Genomic DNA, 13,298 nt, shown 5'->3' on the forward strand with positions numbered 1-13,298 from the left:
GAAAACAATGTTCATTGCTACTAGAGCTGAATATGAAATATAATTTTGCTAAAGTGGGGCCAGCTGGCCAAATCAATTCTGCTGCTGTCCTAAATATTATAAAGAATATGGTTGGATCTTTTTACACTTTAAAAAAATGGTGTCTGAATTTTTTTTTAATACATCATTGTTTTGCTAACACTGTTTTTATAGTTTATATTTAAAATAAGTTTTTGTTCTTCCTTTAATATGTGTATTTTCAAAAACGGTAGGAGAAACCTTTATAATTCTAGTAAGTTACAGTACAAAAATTAATGGCATTTAAAAATATTAGCATTTGACTGGGTTCCTAGCCCTTCAGTTTCCTATAAATCAATTTGATAAATTCTTATAACTTACTTAATCAGGAGGCTGTAATTATTATTACCAAAAGCAATGGTGAAATGTGAGCAAAACTCTCATTGTCTCAGCAAAACATAGTTTCACAAGGCTGCCCACACTCAATGTCTATTTGTTAGGTAAGAATTCTTGCCCATCCAGTGAAGCTAAAACTTTTCCTCCATGACACCAGCCCTTCTTCACCACCCTGAACGTAAAAGTTATAATGATTAGCTTCAAGAAAGTTTTCACAAAAAAGATGGTCTCTGAATCACGTTTTGAAACAATGGAAGGAAGCATCTGTAGCAGAGAAATCAGCATGTACAAGGCTCAGAAAGATGATACTGCACTGAATTTAGGGAACCACATTGGTAGGGTGGAGATTCAGGCAGAGAGATCTGTAACCAATTGGATAAACACACCTAAAGCACATGAGAGAGATCCAGGCTCAAGATGAAGACTTATCATTTAAGACATGTCATTAAAATCAAGGCAGTAGATACAATCACCAAAGGAGAATGAAAAGAGAAGAGGGCAAAGACAGAAGCCTGAAAACCACCAACAATACTGGGTGAAAAAGGGAAGAGAAGCCAGCCAAACGATGGTTGCAGGAGGAGGCTCAAATTTGGTATATCCCCGGGGAGAACTGGGAAGATGGCTATTATTCCATGGCATGGCACATCTGGAATGCTGTATCCTACCAACAAAGAGAAAAGTGGAGGCCAAAGTTCGCCTCACCAAGGCAAGAAGAAAACTGAGAAAGTGACTCAGCTAAGCAATTCTGGAAGGATGGGAGCATGTGCATTAAACATAGTATATGAAGAATCTAATATTCTCTAGGATAATCCTGGAAATGGTGTTTAACCTGTGGCAGTTGCTAGGACTGAACAACATCCTGACATCAGTCAATATTTGGAAGACAAGTGATCCAGTAACTATTCTAAAAAATTTTATCCGTATGTGGCAAAACCCTAGCAGAGAACCAGGGCCACAGGAACAGGCTATGTCTCTGGAGAACTTGGTAAAAAGTAAGTAGGTAGGAGCCCAGCACATCAGCCAATGAAGTAGGTTTCCTGAAAAGGAATCTATATGGAGAAGAGAGCAAAGAATATCATAGAGCAACTGACTAGCATTAAGAAACCTGAGACTGGGTCTGAGGCCCAGTCTAATAACCAGGCATCCATGGGAAAAGAAAGACTAACATTTTATTCTTTGGATGCTCAGTGGACACCATGAACATTTTTTAATGTAAACTACACCAATAAGCTTAAAAGAAAGATGAATTTAATGTAATCCGGGAATTATATTGGTAATACAGTGCTTTACTACCAAATTTGCAGATGTATGATGTTTACACTCCTCCATTAGCTCAAAAACGGCCTTCTTTAAAAGAAACACGTGTAAAGGAAATAAGCTGGAGGCCTCAAATAAAATTATTGGATCCATGAAGGCAAAAAGTCATGCATAGTCTTTTTTAGGCACAATTTTCTTTATTATCCTTAGAGAGACTCTCAGTTTATACTCAGAGGGAAAAAGGCTCTAGTCCTAGTAAAAACATGAAATTGTTAAGAGAGAGAGAGAGAGAAGAAAATGCAACCTATTTGAATATATTTAAGTAGAATAGATATGTTAGTTTAAGGCAAACCACTCTGATTAAATATATTTGAGATTAAAGTTGGATACAATGACATGGGGGAGGAAAAGACCTTTTTAAAAAGCCAAATAAATAAGAGTTTACTCTTTGAACAGGAACCTGTCAGGCAGAAAGAGAACATTTTGAGGCCAACCTGTTTATATTAGAAGAAGTGTTGATCAAGTTTGCCCTAGAAGAGAAGAGGAAAATTGCTTATTTTATCCAATCTGCTACACTCCCATTTAATATAAATATTGTCATCAAGTCTCTTAGGTGGACTAAGAAAACTATGAATGTTTATTAAAATTCCAAAAAAGAATCTAGTCCCACTTCCCCGTAGTAGTTGACTTCTTGACTTCCAAAATGAGCCAAACAAATGGTACAAGAGAAGATACACTGAGAGCTAGGATGATGGAAATACTATGAAAATTTGTGGAGTGTTGACATACGCTTTTGTTTATAAAGACTCTTTTATTTTATAGAATTGAAAGTGCACCTATAAATATAGTTTTCTGAGGTAAAAAAAACAAAGTCTATAAAGCAAAGATACCTCCCTTAACCGTTATTTGTCTGTCTGCTTTCTGTCCTCTTATACTCATGTCTGCTATGTACTCATGGAAAAAAAAAAAAAAAATCATTCCAGCCACATTTTACCTTGTATGCCCGGTTCAAAATGAGGGAAAGAAGTTATCAGCATCTGGCCAGATAAGGAAGAACCATATCATTTTATTGTAGGAAAGCTCACTTGGGTCCTAAAGGTTTGAATGCCAATGGTGCCTCCATTAGAAAGTTCTGTATTTTTTGTTAAGTGTGGAGTTCAGTGGTACTTTGCCTCACCTTTATTCAGAATTTAACACCTAACAACCACACAAGTGACATCCTTAAATCTTGAAATGTAACATTAATTTTGCAGTGATATGTGAATTAAAACATAAATCTGTCCATTTATGGTACTATAACAAGAATTAAAAATGCAGTATCATCCGATATTTTTGGCAATATCATCACTCAATTTCTTTCCCATTCTTCCTTCTTTCGTTTTTCCCTCTTTCCCTCCCTCCCCCTCTCTCTCTTTTCCTCCCTTCCTTCCCTACAATGAACTACTCTTCAAGGTGCTAAGGACACAGCAGTGAGCAAAACAGAAAAGAAAAAAAATTCCCGCAATAAGTTTACATTTTAGGGGGAGAGAGAAATAATAAATAAAATAAGTCATTTGAAAAACGTGTTAGGGGGCGCCTGGGTGGCTCAGTGGGTTGAAGCCTCTGCCTTCAGCTCAGGTCATGATCCCAGGGTCCTGGGATCGAGCCCCACATCGGGCTCTCTGCTCAGCAGGGAGCCTGCTTCCTCCTCTCTCTGTCTGCCTCTCTGCCTACTTGTGATCTCTCTCTGTCAAATAAATAAATAAAATCTTTAAAAAAAAAAAGTGTTAGAAGGTGATAAGTGATTTGGAAAGAATTAAAATGGGGTAGAAGGGAGAGCATTTAGGAACTCTGAGGGTCTGGAGTCTGGCTCCATTTTTTTTTTTTTTTAAGATTTTATTTATTTATTTGACAGAGACACAGCGAGAGAGGGAACACAAGCAGGGGGAGTGGGAGAGGGAGAAGCTGGCTTCCCTCGGAGCAGAGAGTCTGTTGCAGGGCTAGATCCCAGGACCCTGGGATCCTGACCTAGTCAAAGGCAACTGCTTAGCAACTGAGCTACCCAGGCAACCCTGCTCCAATTTTAAAAACACTTCAGGAAAGGCCTGAGAAAATTTGGTTCAAGAAGATGGTAGGGAAGCAAACCACGCAGGTATCTGGGAGAAGAGCAAATCTGACACAAGTGTTCCTGATGTGTTTGAAAAGTAGGTAGTCAGGCAGCATGACTGGAATGGAGGTTTTGGAAGAATAAGAGAGCAGGTCAGAGAAGTAAGACAGCCCATGTCCATTTTTACTCCGAATGCATTAATAATGGATTGGAGGGATAGTAGTGAAAGAAGAAAAGTTAGTTAGGAGGCTATTGTAACGATCTGGATGACAGATAATGGTGGTGCTAGCAAGAGAGGTGGTGAGAAGTTGTTGGATAAAAAATCTCTTTGACAGTAGAGCCAACAGGATTTCCTGACAGAATAGATGTGGAATAAAGTAAGGTCTTTTGCATGAGAACTGGCAGAATGAAGGTACCCCTCATTAACATGAGGAAACCTGTGAATGGAGCAGTTTGGAAAGGTGAGAGACAGCAGGAATTCTATTTTGGGGCTTGTTAAATTCAAAATCTCTATGAAACAAAAAAATAAAATAAAATCTCTATGAAACAAAAATAGAGAGGTGGCACATTTATTTGGATAAATGCCCTTGGGATTCAAGACTGAGATCCAGGCTGGACGTGTACATTGCACGTTATTAATATCTGGATGATGTTTTGAGTAATAATACTGGATGAGACCATTAAAAATGTGGATTTAGATGAGAGAGGAGGGCCAAGAATGAGGGCACTCCACCATTTAGCTATTTGGTTGACGAAAGCAAAAGAGACTAAGGCGAAGTGGCCAGTGAAGGAGAGGGAAACATGGAAGCCAAGTGAAGTAAGTTTTCCAGGAAGAGGGAGTGATCCACTTGCCAAGGGCTGCCAAGAGCTCATGGAAGGTAAAATGGAGAACTGACTACTGAACTCAGCAATATGCAGTAGAAATTCTCATGTGACAGTGATTGCTTCTGATCTTGAAAACCAGGTGTTATGATTAAATAGCCCTATATAGCCACTGCCAAGTTTCTATGACATTGGAATGTAGTGGCGATATACTTTAAGAATAGAGTTTTGCCTGTTGTGCATGGAAGAACATATTTCCTCAGGGTTAACTGTTTCATTGTAAATTGTCTCATTTTATTTTGTTACAGCTTTATGCGGTATAAGTAAGTATGAAAAAAGCTGTGTATATAGAGAAAGAGTATATAAGGTGACAGGTTTTGACATATACCTATATATATATACACCCGTGGAATCACAATTAAGACAATAAACATATCTATTTGCCCCCAAAGTTTTCTTAAAACAATTTGTAGTCTTGATGAGGGAGCAGGAGGCTGGCTGAGGACAAAGCAAAAGCTGGCGCCTTGCACCCCCTCTTCACCCGCTCCCCTCCATATGTGTAGCATTCCTCAGGCACCCCTGACTGCCATAAAATAAATAGTTAACTTGCTGAGATCACAATCCTACAAGACAGGAGTCTCCCTTGGTTTGCAAATGTCCTTGAGATTACAACAAAGAAGTTACCTTATCAATAAGCCCATTTTCCAAAGACACAGAACTCAGTTCCTCAAGCCTAATGTCATCCTCCCCTCCATAAAAACCGAAGGAGGTGGAGGTAGAAGGAAAAGTAAATAAAGTTAAATTTCTTCTAAACCTAAATCTCATTAACAAGGATGCTTGATAGCAGGAATGTAACATTCCACCAGACTCCCAATTGTCTTTAAACCTAAATCTCATTAACAGGGATGCTTGATAGCAGGAATGTAACATTCCACCAGGAGACTCTCAATTGTCTTTACTTGATAGTAACTAAGCCTTCAATATTCTGATAGTATTCTTTGCCCCAATAGCCCTTTGTCCTCACCTACCCAACTCCTGCGTATATAACCAACCACCCCTCACAACCCGGGGCAGCAGCAGCTCTTCCTGCCCACGGGTCCTGTCCCCGTGCTTTAATAAACCACCATTTTGCACCAATGACGTCTTAAGAATTCTTTCTTTAGTCGTCGGCTCTGAACCTCCTCACCCCACCGAACCTGACTTAGGTTCTGGGACTTCATCAGTCTATGCCCAGCAACTAATGGATCTGATTCCTGGCATTTTTACGTCTCCCCACATATTTTTTTCCAGCCTTATTGAGATATGAATGACAAAAATCATACATATTTAGGTTGTACAGTGTGATTTTTAAAAGTCTACAACGTGATGACTTAATATGCATATACTTGGTGAAATGATTTTCATAATCAAATTAACAAATTACATCCATTACCTTACATAATTACCATTGTTTTCTGGCGAGAACACTTGAGATTTACTCTCTCAGCAAATTTCAAGTATAAAACACAATATTATTAAGTATAATCACATGGCCTACATTAAATCTCCAGAACTTATTTATCTTATAACTGAAAGTTTGTACCCTTTAATCAATATCTCCTCATCTGCTGCTCCCCACCTTGGTTTTACCCCTAGAAACTGCCATTCTATCCTCTGGTTCCTACGAGTTCAATTTTTTTTAGATTCCACATGTAAGTGAGATCATTCAGTATTTGCCCTTTTGTGTCTGGTTTATTTCACTCAGCATAATGTCCTCCAGATTCATACATGTTGTTGCAAATGACAGGATTTCTGGATTTCCTTCGTTTTTATATTTACTTGTAAAATATATTTATATTTATATCATCACATTATATATCAACTGTATAACACATATATATGTCACATATTTTTTATCTATTCATCCGTTGACAAACACAGGTTGTTTCTACTTACTGGCTATTGTGAATACTACTGCAGTAATGAACATGGTGGCATAAATATCTCTTTGAGATGCTGACTTCATTCTTTTGGATATATTCTTAGAAGTGGGATTTCTGGATCCTATGGTAGTTCTTTTAAAAATTTTTTTGAGGAAGCTCTATGCTGTTTTTCAGAGTGGCTATAACAATTTACATTCTCATCGATAGTGTACAAAGGTTCCCTTTTCTCCACATCTTTGCCAACACTCATTATCTCTTGTGTTTTACAATAGCTATCCTAATGCATTATTGTTTTGATTTGTATTTCTCTGATAATGAATAATGTTGAGCACTTTTTCATGTACCTGTTGACCATTTATATATCATACTGTTATATGTATATATTATGCAGTGTGTATATAGATATGTGTACACACACACACACACATATACACATATCATATAGTATATATACCTATATATATATCAAGTTGTACCACCAAAGTTACCCAGAACTCTCTTTGAATGTAGAACTATTGTAATAATCAAAATACCATCCCTTACCAAAGATGTAAGGGTCTGTAAAATTGTCACGCAGCATATTACACTCCCCTGGAAAGCATGTGCTCGAAAAATTCACAAGGAAGTTTCCAGAAGTCTGATCATAAGGGCCTGTGTGAGATTAGTCCAGGGCACTGAGACTCATTCCCAGTAACTGCCCAATAACACTTTTACGTGCCAATAATGAAAGAAGAGACAAAGGCAGACCTGTTTTATAAAGTCAAACTTGTTGATGCTTGAGTTCTAGGAATTAAGAAAGGGTAAGATATCTATAATCACAGTGATCTTAAGTAATTAAAGAAACTCAATTCATAAAATGTATTTACTGAATTATTAATTAATATAAAGATTGCCTATGTAGAAGTATTTCTCTCCTAAATGGTTTTGTTTGTACAGTTTATCAGCGTCTAATGATAACTAGCTTTACCTGTAAGCTGAAAATTGCATTGCAGAAACCTACAACCCAGTGAGTTAAATGTATTTCATTTATAACTGCTCAGTGAGCAAGGAAAGACCCAGGGGCATTTAGGAGTCAGAAAACCTGCCTTTCTCCTGGATGTCGTAATTGTAACTATAGTACAAAGAATAAATGATAAATGAGACAATGATAGATGAGTATGGTATGAATTATATTTAGAAACTCAAATATAAACACATCATATTATTTTGTGCCAGGATTTTTTTTTTCCCCAGACCAGAGAAGGGAGCCTATTCTTATAAAGCAAATTGAAGAAGAAAAATTGAAGACACTAACAAATGAAGAAAAAACATGCATGTGGAATTCAAATATGCAAATGATAACTATTCCTTTTGTACAGGCTGTAGATGGAAGAACAGAGGACATGATCACGGCTGGAAGTCACGCTGGGATCTATACCATGTAATATCAGCAGCCACCTTCAGATCGGGCACACCCCAGCTGTTCGCTCTACAGAGCTTGCCTCCTCCTTTTCCTTTCCCGTCCCCTCCAGTAACCCTTCACACTAGCTTTCCTCATTTTCTTTAAAAGGCAGAAATGAAGCTAAAACCTTTTGTGTAAAGGAAAAACACGATAAAGCAGAAGGCCAAAACCTAAGCAGTTATTAAAAAAAAAAAAAAAGAGATTTTGCTTTAATAATTAGGAATCCTTTCCCTCCAAACCGGTACCACTTTAAAACACTTACTCTGCATTTCAAAGACAGCCATTGTCTTCTGTGCCTTTGGGAGCAGTTGATATGACCCTCCTGTTCTAGGGGAAGAACAATGAGATAAAAACTTTTGCATTATTTAATCTCCACTCTCTTGTGCTTGATTTTTGTGTTTTGTTTGAATAAATGTATATCTAGTTATGCTGTCACAGGACCGTCAGGCTCTGCAAAATTTACAGAAGTGTCTACTCTTAAAAAAAAAAAAAAAACAACCCCACTTCCGCTTCTTAATATATAATTGATTTGTGACTATGAGCAACATTACTTTTTCCCGTGGTGTAATGAGGTGAACAATGTCCTCCAGAGAGATACGTACGGGTCCTCATCTGTGGCTTTGTGAATATGTATCATTACCGTATTGGCAAGGGATGGGATTGTTTTGAGAGGAAGTGCTTGTTCTGGATTGTGCCAGTGGGCTCTCAGCACCATCATATGCGTCTTTATAAGAAAGAGGCACAGGGGGGCACCAGGGTGGCTCAGTGGGCTAAAACCTCTGCCTTCAGCTCAGGTCATGATCTCAGGGTCCAGGGATGGAGCCCCATATCGGGCTCTCTGCTCAGTGGGGAGCCTGCTTCCTCCTCTCTCTGCCTGTCTTTCTGCCTGCTTGTGTTCTCTGTCAAATAAATAAATAAATTCTTAGAAAGAAAGAAAGAGAGAGAGAAAGAAAGAAAGAAAGAAAGAAAGAAGTAGGCACAGGGATTTTTGAAGGGAAGGAAGAAATGTGACCACAGAGGCAAAGATTAGAGTGATGTAGCAATAAACCACCAAAAGCTGGACGCAAGGAAGAGATTCTCCGCTAGGATGTCCAGGAAGAGTACAAACCCGCTAACTCATCAAAATTTTGGATTTCTGGTCTTCAGAGCTGTTAGGGAATTAATTTCTGTTGTTTTAAGACACTAGTGTATCATACTTTGTTAAAGCAGCCACAGGAAACTAATATGTTTGGATTCCTGAAAATACTGTTACGAGTTAGCTGAAGTTTTTGTCTTCGTCTGGATTCTGTAGAAAATGGTGGCTAAGGATTCAAGTGTGGAGGCTTACCATGTAAAGCACACAAACCGGGAAGAGAACAAAGAAAGTGAAGCATGGAGGAATGTGAAGCCACGTAATGGGATCTGTTACCATACTGGCTGCTGCTGGTTAGTCACCGCTGAGAGAGAATATTTTGCTCAGTGGGTGAATCAGCTCATCCTTTGGACTTCTCTGAAAAGCTACAAGGAGGAACCTTGTAGTAGTTCACGGAAAGGTGAAAGGAATGAACATTTGTCTGCCAGGCTCTATCTCCTCTCCTGTCTCCTAAGGTCAAGGCTCACTGATAATACTCAGCTCTGAGTTGGGTGATCCAGCCCCTCTGTGGTTGCTCAGGGAACCAGTGTACGGTACACAGTGTGCTATGTCACGCACGTCCAGGAGTATGTACAAGCTTGGCATGTGGCACACAAAGGCCATTCAGGCTGGGGCTCTAAATTGGAGAAATGGTGCCCATGTGGGTGACAGATGACTGTGGTGGCCTAGTTCTGAGAGACAGAGGAAGAAATTTGAGAAGGACGAAAGGTTTGTGCCTGGCACTCTCTCTGACACCTGGGGCAAACTGCTCAGACTCATGATCATTACGGAAAGTGATAGACACACAGATGTGATATATATGCCACTTAGGTGGAGGTCTGAGAAAGGTGTGTCTTAGGATGCTTTCCATATGATAAAGCTTTAAATAAAAATAAGATCATTAATTGATAGAGGTCATCACGCAGCATGCCTTATTTTTGCATTTATTTTTCTATCTGGTTATTGTCATTATATGATGGTGGTGTGATGATGAACGTTTAGCAACTAGCTCTTTTCCAAAATATGTTATCTCTATGTATACGACTTCATCATAAAGTTTGCTGATATAAGGAATGCATTGCATGTAATTTACAAATAATCATTACATGTCCTCTTTTCTATGAATTCCATATAACCAATTCATTCCCAAAGAATGCTTTCTTTGATTTTTGCCACCTCTCATAGAATAGCCAACCTATGGTCACACTTGATGAATGAGTGCAGTTCTGACATGTAATGTTCATTGATATTTTCATTTATGTCAACGAGTAAGACAAAAATGAAACAACGAAGACGTATGTTGGAATGTCACTCATTTATCAATGATGGGCGACTTCTTCCCTGAATGGGATAAGAGCTTTCAACTACTGGAAGAATACGTCCTCCCTTTTTTGTGCTATTCAGAGCATAATGGCTGTAGACGTGGCACACGTTCAAGATTAATCTTCATTATTAACGTGTTCTCCACCATTGTCTTCAGTCTAGTTAATCGACACAGCAATCAAGCCATGATTTGTAGCGTTTGCCAATTTTAGTGGTATGAACACTCTCATCATGGTTGGTTTCAAGCTAACAAAGTGCTGCCACCGAATGCAGAGCTGGCAGCACACTAGGACGTCGCATTTCCAGTACAGAGGTTCAGTAGGCGTATGTGAACTCAAGAGCAGAGACAATGGTAAAATGCAACAAAATAATTAGGAAGTGATGATTTTTGAGTATTTATAACCATCTTAATATAATTTATTTATTTCTAAGTTATACATACAACTTATATAATTGAGTTTTTAATATTGTCTGTGCTTAAAAAACGAGCTTGCAAAATTCCAAAAAAAAAAAAAAAAATTCGCTGTTGGCTCTAGCTAGATAAGCTGGTTCTAGTAGACTACTGGGGATACCACTGAATTAAAGGAAAACTGCTAATGGCACCTCCCCGGGTGGCTGTGAGAATCAGTAAAGATATTTTAAATGAAAATATTTTGACACATAGAAAGGTGCTAAATAAATGCAATATATTCTTACTGAGAATAATTATCAAATGGCCCAATTCAAGTATGTTAAGAAGTAAATATTTGGTTTTGGCTCTTCAGGAAAAGAAGCATGGATCAAATTGAAACAAAAATTTGAATTCTACTCGCTCCATACATACAGAGAAAATTTGATACCTAGAATTTCCCTTATCTACTGAAAAATACATAAGGTCTTTTCAAATTTCTTGAAAGTAATTGTAACTTTTTGTTCTGCTGAGTTTACCAGAAGTAGTCATTTATTATAGAATAGACAGTAAAGGGTGGAAAGGTAAAATCATAGATTTAGTTTTGGTGACCTCAGTATGAACCACCTAGCTGTATCATCTTTTTGCTTACTTTTTAGTATCTATTTATTATTATTTTAATTAACACTTGTAGTAAGTGCTCATATTTCTATATCCTTCTAACATATTAAAACACCTTATTTACCTAAAAGGTATTGATTAAACAGTTAATTAAGTATAATACGCTATTTCACTTAGGAATCACAATAACTTCTGTGGAATATGCAGAAATTGTTCACATTCTTAAGAGTTGAGAAAACCAAGACTCATAGTGGTGAAGCGATTTTCTCCAAAGACAGAGCAGAACTTAAAAAGAACTCTGGTCACTTGTCTCCCTATCCTATAATTCGAATCATTTCCATGTTATGGCCGAAATTTAGTGTTATAGTAAGGTGGATTGTGTTGAATTGCAGAGAGCTTTTAAGGCCAACATGAAAATTTCATTAACTTTAATTGGATTATCTTTCTGATTAGAAAACCATACCATAGGCCCTGGTTAAATATATATATATATATATATATACCTGGAAGAAAAGCTCTAATAACAACAACAATCACAAATCAGCTTTTTTACCCTAATACCTATGCGTTATCCATCACAAACATTTGAATGTGTTTCCTCTCACACACATACACCCAAATGTGCACACACATTATGTAATTAGCATTGTTGTTCTTATTAATTATATATCACCTTTTCTATAATCAGTATTAAACAAATATTTTATGTTGCCATATATGCTTCAAAAGCACTGTTTACATACTTACATGATTCATTGTGTAATGGTAACATAAATCAATTTAGCTGGACAGTATGTTATTTCCAATGTTTCATTATTGTAAGTAGTAACAGAATGAAAATTGTATTAAATCTTTGTCAAAACATTTGATTATTTCTTCATACTGTTTCTGGGAAAGAGACCTTAAGTCCACAGGGTATGAAATTTTAAAGGGCTCTTGGTACCTATTTCCAATTTTTTTTTTTTCTGAGATTTTGAACTGAATTGCCCTGCCAGCAGTCCTGTGTAGGAGGGTGTATTTCCTGAACTCTTGCCAACACAACATTTTTTCTTTTTAAATCTTGCTATTTGATAGTAAGATTATCTTTTTATCCTTTTTATCTTTTATCTTCTTAAATCTTGTTATTTGATAGTTAAAAGATCTTAGATTCTGATTTGATATTCTTTGATTACTAATAACCTTGATTTTTATATGATTTTTGTCTTTTCTATGTGTTTACCAGTTATTATTTCATTACCTTGGTTCATTTTATTTCTTTCGAGTGGCTGTTGAGTCATTTCCATTTTTCTCTCCTATTCTGAGACCTATAGAAAAGGGAGGTGATACATGATCAGATCTGTTTTCTTTTTCAACTGAACAGTGTAAAACATTTTGAACAAAACATATGGGGATAGATTTAAGCATATTTACATAGTACTAATCTCACATGTACTGCATTTCTCCCTTTTTAAATTAAATTAAATTAAATTTTTTAAGCTGCCAAGTGGCACAGACTGGCAATATACATACTCCCTAAGTTACACAACAGTCAAGCAGCTAAAGTCACGATTTATGTATGTGTGCCCAATTAGAAAAGAGGCTAGTGCCAAGATAATCATAAATTTGCCATAAACTAAAGTTTATTACCATTACACAAGAAGAGATATTGGAAGAACTTCTTTTATTTGTTCCAATTATCCTGAAAAAAGAAAAAGATTATGTGAAACACATTTCACATGAAGGTACAGGTGACATTTATTGAATGTGGGCCAGGCACATAAGCACTTCTAAATGTATCACATGTATTAACTAATTTAATCATTACAACAACCTATGACATAGTCCTTATCTTCAGCTCCATTTTATTAGGAAACTGAGGCATGCATTTGGGTGACTTTCGCAAGATGATTGAGCAAGTATAAGATTTAATCCCAAGCAGTCAGGCCCTGGACGTT

The sequence above is a fragment of the Mustela putorius genome, unplaced genomic scaffold (assembly GCF_011764305.1).
Source record: "Mustela putorius furo isolate JIRA1106 unplaced genomic scaffold, ASM1176430v1.1 tig00003853_pilon_pilon_pilon, whole genome shotgun sequence".
NCBI classification, from domain to species: Eukaryota; Metazoa; Chordata; class Mammalia; order Carnivora; family Mustelidae; genus Mustela; species Mustela putorius.